The following is an 8,639-nucleotide window of genomic DNA, read 5'->3' on the forward strand; positions in this document are numbered from 1 at the left end:
AAAATGTGAAAATATGCAAAGTAAACAGATTGTTTCTGACAGTAACAACCCTGCGATTGCATAAAGCATCATCAAATTGCAACATGCACGTATTAAGCTTTGAGAACAACTAAATTCACAGTGACACATTCGCAGCTCTTGAATTCATTATCACACCTGCTCAGCTTGGAGATTTGCAGTATCGTACCTTGTTCTCAAAGGTGGCCTCTGAAGGAGCGCGGTATTATCCAGGTAATCTCATTTACGTTCAATTTTCTGAATTTCTCTTGTGAGCTGTACGGAGAATTGTAGCAAGGGCAGGGCAAAAGGGTGCCAAATAGAGGTAAATATAGGCAAACCCTTCGTTGGGTGCTGCCATCTGGAAAGATGCCCATAGCAAATCCATGAGTGCCGCTGAAAGGAGATTGCGAAGGGGCAATGTGCTGCAGCGCCATCGGATCTTTCTGTAACTCTGGCTGTAGGGAGCTCAGCTGAGCTGATCCGCACACAGGTTTCCCTCTGTGATTTACAGCACTGTAGCTCTATTATGTAGAAGTTCCTAGGAAAAAATCAAAACCAAACCTAAAAATCTAATTCGTCGGGCAAACGGTAATAACAAATCACCAGAAAACAAGCTTTTCAAAATGAAAGAAATAAATACTTCTGGACATCACAGCTGAGCTGTCAGCCCCCTAATAAACACACTTTCATCCAACTGCAAAGAAGTACATACTTCATGACAGTGCTACAATCATGACCCTGGACAGTGTGTTGGGGATTCTTTACGTCAACATGTTAATGGATACTCTTACAGACATTTTAATAGTCTAATATATTAACAGGCTGTACAATTTTAAAGTATTTTTAATTGCTGTGACTTCTGTTAATTCTACCAGATAGTCTGCTGAAGTATTTTTCCACTTATTCTAAGAAAATATATATGCGCAGACTTGTATTTGATGCTTGTCAGTAGATATCATCAGCATGCATGTAAATAATTTTTTTTATGGTTGTCTTTTCCAGAAGTAGTTATTGTTGTTATGGTTAGAATGTAAGAGTTCTCTTGTAATAGTATTTATTTAAGATCAGAATTAAGGTTACGCTATGATGCAATACGTTCTTCATAAAACAAATGTGTACTGGAGCAGCACACGATTTATTGCGCATTTATATCCATTTCCTCGATTTTCTGTAATTGGCAGTTGAAGATGAGACAGTTGATATATTTATTAAAAATACTTTAAGCTGTTAAAGGGCTTTCATTTTTCTTTGTTTTGGTTCACTCCGATGTGTTTGTTTACACATTTCATTTCCTTCTTTCTCACAGATGTGCTAAAGCACAGCTTTCCAATGAGAAAACTATTTCCTTTCATGAGAGTCTCCATGCTGTCGTAGTAGACGGCTGCAGTCTAGCCAGAGCCAATAACGGCTGGGAACTTACAGACATGTTTCTGCAGCGCAAGATCTTTCAAGGTCTTGGAGAAGCGGTTGGGCAGGGAGAAGTCACCCCAGCCACCTCTCGGAGGGGACGTTGGGGCACAGCGCTCTCTTGCAATGTGTGCGAGTGGCACGGCATCCGAAAGCAGTAATTTTCTGGTGGCAAAAAACCCCCCAGTCAGTAGCCAAACACTCCCTGCTGCTTTTTCCACTCTTTCACGTACTTAAGTGTATGGAAAGGAGCATATGAATTCAAAATCATGATGAATTAAAAAAAAAAAAAAAAAGAAAAAGGATTTGGAGGCTTTTCATCCTTATTCCAGAGAAGCGTGGTACAGTGCTACCAAGTTTCACATTTTCAGTGCAACTGTCTTGCCCAAAAAAAGTCTCTCTGCCAGCAGCAGGGATTTAAAACCCTGTTGTGTTGCGAAAGTATTTTTTTATAAAAGAATGGTTCAGGGAGGGTTGCCCTAACTCTGTCTCTTTACACAAAACAGAATGGTTGGAGAATCTTCGAGATAAGGACTTTGGGGTCAGAAAACTTTCCTGGGAGCAAGCTTTAACAAGATGAGCTATAAAGATATTTTATTTCTATTGTGGTCACAGGACAGTATGTCAAGAGAGCAAAATGTCCCCTTCACTATCCAGCCCGTGGCCGCTTACTACTCGGGTAACCATCATTATGAATTCAGTATCGTAACCCAGAGATAATTCAGCAATGAGGTAAGTGTTACTGTATTTAAAGACAGAATCTCACTGTTTAAAAGGAGAATTTCAAGAGAGCAGCAAACTCTTCCTGTTAGCTAAAGAAAAGTACATCACAGAGGAGAAGTTTCCAACCAGATGATTTTCGCTAATAACACAACAGTTTGTCCTGATATTTTTTCTTTGTTTTTTTTGGTTTTTTTTTTTTTTCACTGTCATAGCAAATCAAACCATTATCAATTTGTGGCAAAGACAGTTTTTCATACCTGCTTTCTGTTCAGAATGTTAGTCCTGGTTTTTCTCCTTCTTTTTTTTTTTCTATAAACCATGTATCTCCATTTTCAATCATAAAAGGACAGAAACAGTAGCCATACAGAAAATTTTCCCTTTAATTCCACACTATAAGAAAACATACCTGCTTCTACACCAGCCTGTGCCAGTTTCAAGATGCAAAATACATTTGGACCACGTTGTTAAGTAGGTCTGTATTTTGTATTTCATAGGGACAGTTTCACAGGGATGGTAGCGCTATGTCAGACGAGGTCCTGCCTAGTTGCAGCTGATTCTCACACACTAATGTTGATCGCCTCTTCTAACGATTAACAACAGGCAAATAAAAAGATCCAGATACATTTTAGTAAGTACCAAGGAGTATAACCAAATAGTTTGTTCTCCTGTGCCAATGTCTGTCAATAAATACATTTTAACACAAATGCGCCTGATATTTGTGTATTGAGATACATTTCCAGATAAACATGTAATAAGACTGTTCATATACCCACAGAAAAATGGGACTTGCATTTATTACACCATTTCTGTTCCTATTAGAATTCAAGAGGCTTTTTTTCATTGTATTCAGCGGCTCACAGGGTCTGCAGTGAATTGTTTTAGTCCTTGATTTAAATGATTATTGGCAATAATTGCATTTCTAAAGCAACAACACTTTAGTAAAAAGACAAAGACTTATTCAAAGAGGGTGCAACACAACATGGACTATATTTCAGGACTATTCCTTCTCACAGAAATGCTTCTTTAAGCTTTGGGCCAACACTGATCTCGTTACTACAGGTATGTTATAGGGTAACAAAGCTAAATTTGCCATTTAGCCCCCTTTAACATCATTTTAGAAGCAAACATACACCTGTACGCCTTCACGCAAGCTTTGTTATACTGAATGAGTTGCTCATCTCCACTGAATAGCAGTATGCGAGAAGAGAAGGTGGCTGGCACAGCTCCTAACGTGCTTGGGGGAGGCTGCGATGGCCCCAGCCACAAGCAGGGAGCTCATCAGCCCTGAGAGGGGCCATCGGAGGAGGTGCATTGGGTTACCCTCACCCAGAGCCATATAATGGCCAGGGAGGGGGCAGGGGGGCTGGTTTGCTCAGGCTTGGCTTGGTGTTGCTTTGAGTGCGATGGGGCTGTGTATCTCTGCAGGTTTCCAGGTATTTCATAGAATCATAGAATGTGTTGGGTTGGAAGGGACCTTTAAAGGCCATCTAGTCCAACCCCCCTGCAGTAAGCAGGGACATCTTCAACTAGATCAGGTTGCTCAGAGCCTCATCAAGCCTGGCCTTGAATGTCTCCAGGGTTGGGACCTCCACCACCTCTCAGGGCAACCTGTGCCAGTGTCTCACCACCCTCGTTGTAAAGAACTTCTTCCTAATGTCTAATCTAAACCCACCCTGCTCTAGTTTAAAACCATTGCCCCTCGGCCTATCGCTACATGCCCTTGCAAACAGCCCCTCCCCAGCTTTCCCGTAGGCCCCTTCAGGTACTGGGAGGTCGCTCTAAGGTCTCCCCAGAGCCTTCTCTTCTCCAGGCTGAACAACCCCAACTCTCTCAGCATGTCCTCATAGGAGAGGTGCTCCAGCCCTCCGATCATCTTCGTGGCCCTCCTCTGGACCCGCTCCAAGAGGTCCATGTCCTTCCTGTGCTGAGGGCTCCAGAGCTGGACACAGTACTCCAGGTGGGGTCTCATGAGAGCAGAGTAGAGGGGGAGAATCACCTCTCTGGATCTGCTGGCCACGGTTCTTTTGATGCAGCCCAGGATGCAATTGGCCTTCTGGGCTGCAAGCGCACATTGTTGGCTCATGTCCAGCTTTTCCTCATTTTACATGTTCCAAAATTTGCCCATTTTAAGTGTTCCAATCTGATTCTTTGTTTACAAGTTTGCTATGGTCATGGCCATGAGGGGTGCTTTGCTAAAGATTTTTCTTTTTGTTTAGTATGGGTATTGTGTTTTAGACCCTGTAGGACTTGAGATGCTATGTCTCTTCTGGAGCTGCTGTAAGGAGAGTAGGTATCTGCGCTCCTTCCCTCAGGACACGTCTTGCTTTGTCTTCTATCTTGACCACCTTGTAACTGTTGCTTTGTAGTGTGGTTTTTCACAGTGGTTGGGTAGGTACCGAGTGCAGCATCGCTGGGGATTAGCATAATCCAGCTATCCTCCGTGAGTGAAAAACTCACAGAATCAAGTTTCTGTTTTGCTCTGGGCAACCTTACCATGACTCTGGTACTCTCATCGTAGAGATGAGACCAGCTCTCAAAGAACTAGTTTAATGCAAAGAAATTAGGATAAGGTTTGACTGACGAAGCTCAGTAAAGAAACCTCAGTGCACCTGTGTGAAATAAGACTATCCCTGAGGAAACAAACACAGCTGTTCTAAATGTGGTCATTATAAAAGAAGTCCCACCTGTTTTCTTACCCCTTTAAGCTCACTGGCTTTTTTAGGTCCAATTCTAATTTACCCAGGGCTGAAACTCCCTGTCTGTAGCTGTGTCTGTGTTGAATTATCTGCTAGCTCAGTATCTGTGTGCTGATGCAGCCGTGCCCTACGCTGTGGAGAAGGGAAGTTGCCGTTTGTGTGGATGAAGCTCTAGGTGGTTTTGAGCAGGAAGTAAAGTCTGCTGGTGGCCATGGTTGCTTTCTCAGTCTTTGACTCGAGTTCACGCTGAATTACCTATGTCAGTAACTGGCTGCCAGTTGTTATGATGGAGAGAAGTCCCTGCATAGGTGAGGTCTAAGCCTTGTATTTCAAAGAAGGCAGTTCCTCTCACGTGGAGAGTGAAAGGGCTGTGTGTCTTTTCTTCCTCCTGCTATTCCATGCTGCTGTTACTTTGAATATTTAATTTTTTTTTTTTTTAATAGCCAGCAGACTGAGTCATGAAGAAGCAAATGAGAAGAGCCTCTATTGGGTAACAAAATTCACGTCTGGTTACCAGGATAAACAAATGTGGTGAGTAACATACTCTGAATTCTTCTACTTTGTATTTACTTAGACTTTCTGCAGTAAAGTATACAAAAATAAGTCAAATATATCTGCCAGTCGTGAATGCGTAATTAAAAATATACTTTCTCAAGGGAACTCTTCTGATGTTTATTATTCAGTGGCTATAAATGTTTACGTTCATGTTCTTTTAAAAAACAAAAGCAAAGTTAAAATTGTAGTCCTGCAAAGACATTTGATTTCACTAAAAACACTATTTCACTAAAAACAAATTGGCCCTTTCAAATGGGAAAAAACTTAAAGAAAATGGAGAAGGTAGCAGAGGGGAAAATATGCAGGCAATAAAAAGCTAGGTAGGAAAAGAAAATGAACTGAATGGGAAGGGAGAAGGAAATGAACAGAAACAGCCATGAAAAGGACATCCGTAGGGTAACGGCAGGAAGTCAAAACTTTAAAGAACAGAGCAAAAAGTAGGAAAGAAGTAAGATAGAAGAGTTGTGGCTGCTTTTCTCCTACTCCTGTCCAGGCACAGGGGCTCTGCAGGGCCAGGGGAGCAGTCTGGTGTAGTGGCAGCAACTGTCAACACAGACCTCCTTCACCCTACCCCTGGCTCCTTCCTTCTTCTGTGGCTCATAACTCAGAGAGAGTGAATAAAAGTCAAAAAGAAAATGAAAGCCAGAGGTGTCTTAACTATTGCTATAAACAAACACTGTATTACGACATGTTTGCACAGGTCTGGATTTTTCCCATAGAAAACTCAGATGGCAGAAATGAAAAGCTGCGGCTTGGTTCTGCTCCCCATGAGTTGGGTTTTGGAAGGGCTTTCTGACCCCTCTCTGCACTGCCTGGCTGATGGGAATGGGTTCTGCTCAGAGGTGTGTTTTGTTGGTTTTTTTTTTTTTTGTACTGAAGAGAGAATTGTCCAAGGGATATCTTATGCAAAAACTTAAAAACTTTCTTCTTGCTGATTAATGTACGTTAGAGTGGAGATGGGGAACGAAAAAAAGGCAATATTTATAGAACACCTGGGGAAACTAGATTAATTTCTACTGGAAATAATGGACGCTGTGCAAGGCTGACTGCAACCTTATATTGTGGCCTTTGTTCTTACGTTACAACTTCGATATGTTTATTTGTCAGAAATGTAAGATTATTTGCTTATAGAAAAGATATATATATTTTTTTTTAAGTGCTATTGGAAACCAAGTTAAATACAAGGCTCCTCATTTGAAATGAGAAAATGCCTAGTACTGCTTTGGAGTGCTCTCTTTCGTTTTTCTTAAGGGGAAGAGAATTTAATTGTTGTTTTTAGAACACTTTGTTAGCTTTTTTTAAGAGTTTGACTATTCTGGCAGTGCTCAGGAAGGCAGATTGTACTCTTTGAAAAAGTGAGAGAAGTATATGCCTTTTATTGGCTCTTATTAATAATTAGTATACACTGATTGTCCAGCATGAATTCAGTAGAGGAGATAATATTATCTTATAATGTTATAAATTCTGTTAATGTTGCTTTTTGGTTTTCTTGTATTTGCTCTAGTGAATAATCTCAGAAGAGGCTTAAATAACGCGAATAAATGGGTTTGAGTTTCAGACTCTGTACTGGGGGAGGCACAAGAATCAGGATCAAGTCGTCAGCGTGTACCTGAGTGATGTGCGGCTTTTAAATGGAAGAGGATCCTGTTCTTTGTCATTCTTGAAAAGGTTTATCAGCTCTGTGCTCCTTTCTCATTGGTTCTACCCTGGCAAAGAGCAGGGAAGTTTTGGCATCAGTTACAAAACATCAAAATTGACCTGTGAATTCCCATTTCCAGCAGATTATCTACCAAATTCTGGTGAATTTAGGGTGATGTTGCTGAAAGCCCTTTAGATGTTTATGCAAATATATTTTTTACATCCAAAGTTAATATGCAAGGTGGAGAAATTGTAGAAATGTAGGGAACCACATGCATCTTTCACAGGTGAGGGGGAGGGTGTCGTGGGGTGGCTGGAGCTCTGCAGTGAAGGGGCTCAAGCTGGACACCTGGGTGCCTGGAGTCTCACAGCTGGGTACCAGGTTGTACAGTCAGGATGTAACAGAAGTTATTACACCCTCAGCTTGGGTCCTACTGGAAACTGTGAGTCATTCCTGTAGCTAATTTTCATATGGTTGGTGTTAAGAATAATAATTGCTCACAGTGAGCTGAGGTTGGTGCTCCAAAACATTTGCAACTTCAAGTACCTGGGACTGCAGATATCCCCTGGAGGGTATTAATCAAATAAAGGAGGGATTCCTTTTCAGGTATTTGATGTGAAACTGTATTAATTTAAAGAAGCCAGTAGAATTTTAGGTTTTACCAAGTACTGAAGCACTAGTAGACATTAACTTCTACTTTGTAGTTGAACATCCAGAGAAATACTGAAAGCATGTAGTGGAAATCACTGTGTTTAGCTTTTAGGTGATGGCTGAAACTTTTCTGTCAGAGTGGAAGAGCCCTGGAGATTAATGATGCATGACTTAAGTAAAGATTTAAATAGTCAATTTTCTTAGCAGTGTTGTGTGGAATTATTTTTCAGTTTTAGATAGACGTGTGTTAAGCAGCTGCAGGCCAGTCATGTGCTATGATTTGACATATTTTAGTGTGTTGTAATGCAATATATAATCAGTCATATTTCAGATTAATGGCTTGATTAAATTAGGAAAAATGTGTATCCATTGCACTTTAAACTGTTTTAAAATAGCAGTGTGCAGTAATGAACCAAGCTAGTCTCTTATATTACCTGCCTTATTAGAGTAATAATGTACAGATTTTGTTTTGCAGTATGATTACAAACACTTCTTGACATGTAAATTCACTCATGTTCTGCAAGCTTCTATTGATTTTTACAAAAGAGAATTGGCTTATTTGACCTACCTTTTGATTTTTTTTCTTTCACCAAGAAAATAAATATAATAAAGTAATTCTTTCCTGCTATCCTCTTCTTCACTAAGCTCTTCTGAGAACAGCCAGAAAATGTCTTCCCTTCAATTATTTCAGACTTGCTTGCATTAAATCCTTTCAAAGGGACCCATGTAAATGTGCTACTTTAATAAGGATGTCTCCCTGTGATATAAGCTAAATAAAATTTTACATTTAAGGTGAGTAAGAACCAGTTATGGAGAAAATTGTTCAATATAGGTTCCATCCTAATTTCTTTTTCCATGCAAAACCCGCTCCAGCTCTAAAGTAGGATAGGAGTTTGATGATACAGTATGCATAATTCATGCTTTTGGCCTTCTGTCTGCCCTTCTTTTTCTGGAATCCTGCATATTTA

General features: G+C 40.5%; 1 long non-coding RNA gene across 3 annotated transcripts; it reads left to right on the forward strand.

Moving 5' to 3' along the window:
- Positions 1-4,868: 4,868 nt before the first annotated feature.
- On the forward strand, positions 4,869-8,291 carry LOC141746434 (uncharacterized). 3 transcript variants are annotated; one of them, XR_012588356.1, is made up of 4 exons: positions 4,869-5,134; positions 5,270-5,357; positions 6,082-6,223; positions 6,886-8,291. It is a non-coding gene; the product is annotated as an uncharacterized LOC141746434 (long non-coding RNA). The 3 variants fall into 3 exon arrangements; XR_012588357.1 differs by having other exon boundaries at positions 6,940-8,291; XR_012588358.1 differs by lacking the exon at positions 6,082-6,223 and having other exon boundaries at positions 6,940-8,291.
- The last annotated feature ends 348 nt before the right edge of the window (positions 8,292-8,639 follow it).

The sequence above is a fragment of the Larus michahellis genome, chromosome 7 (genome assembly GCF_964199755.1).
Source record: "Larus michahellis chromosome 7, bLarMic1.1, whole genome shotgun sequence".
In the NCBI taxonomy this organism is placed as follows: domain Eukaryota; kingdom Metazoa; phylum Chordata; class Aves; order Charadriiformes; family Laridae; genus Larus; species Larus michahellis.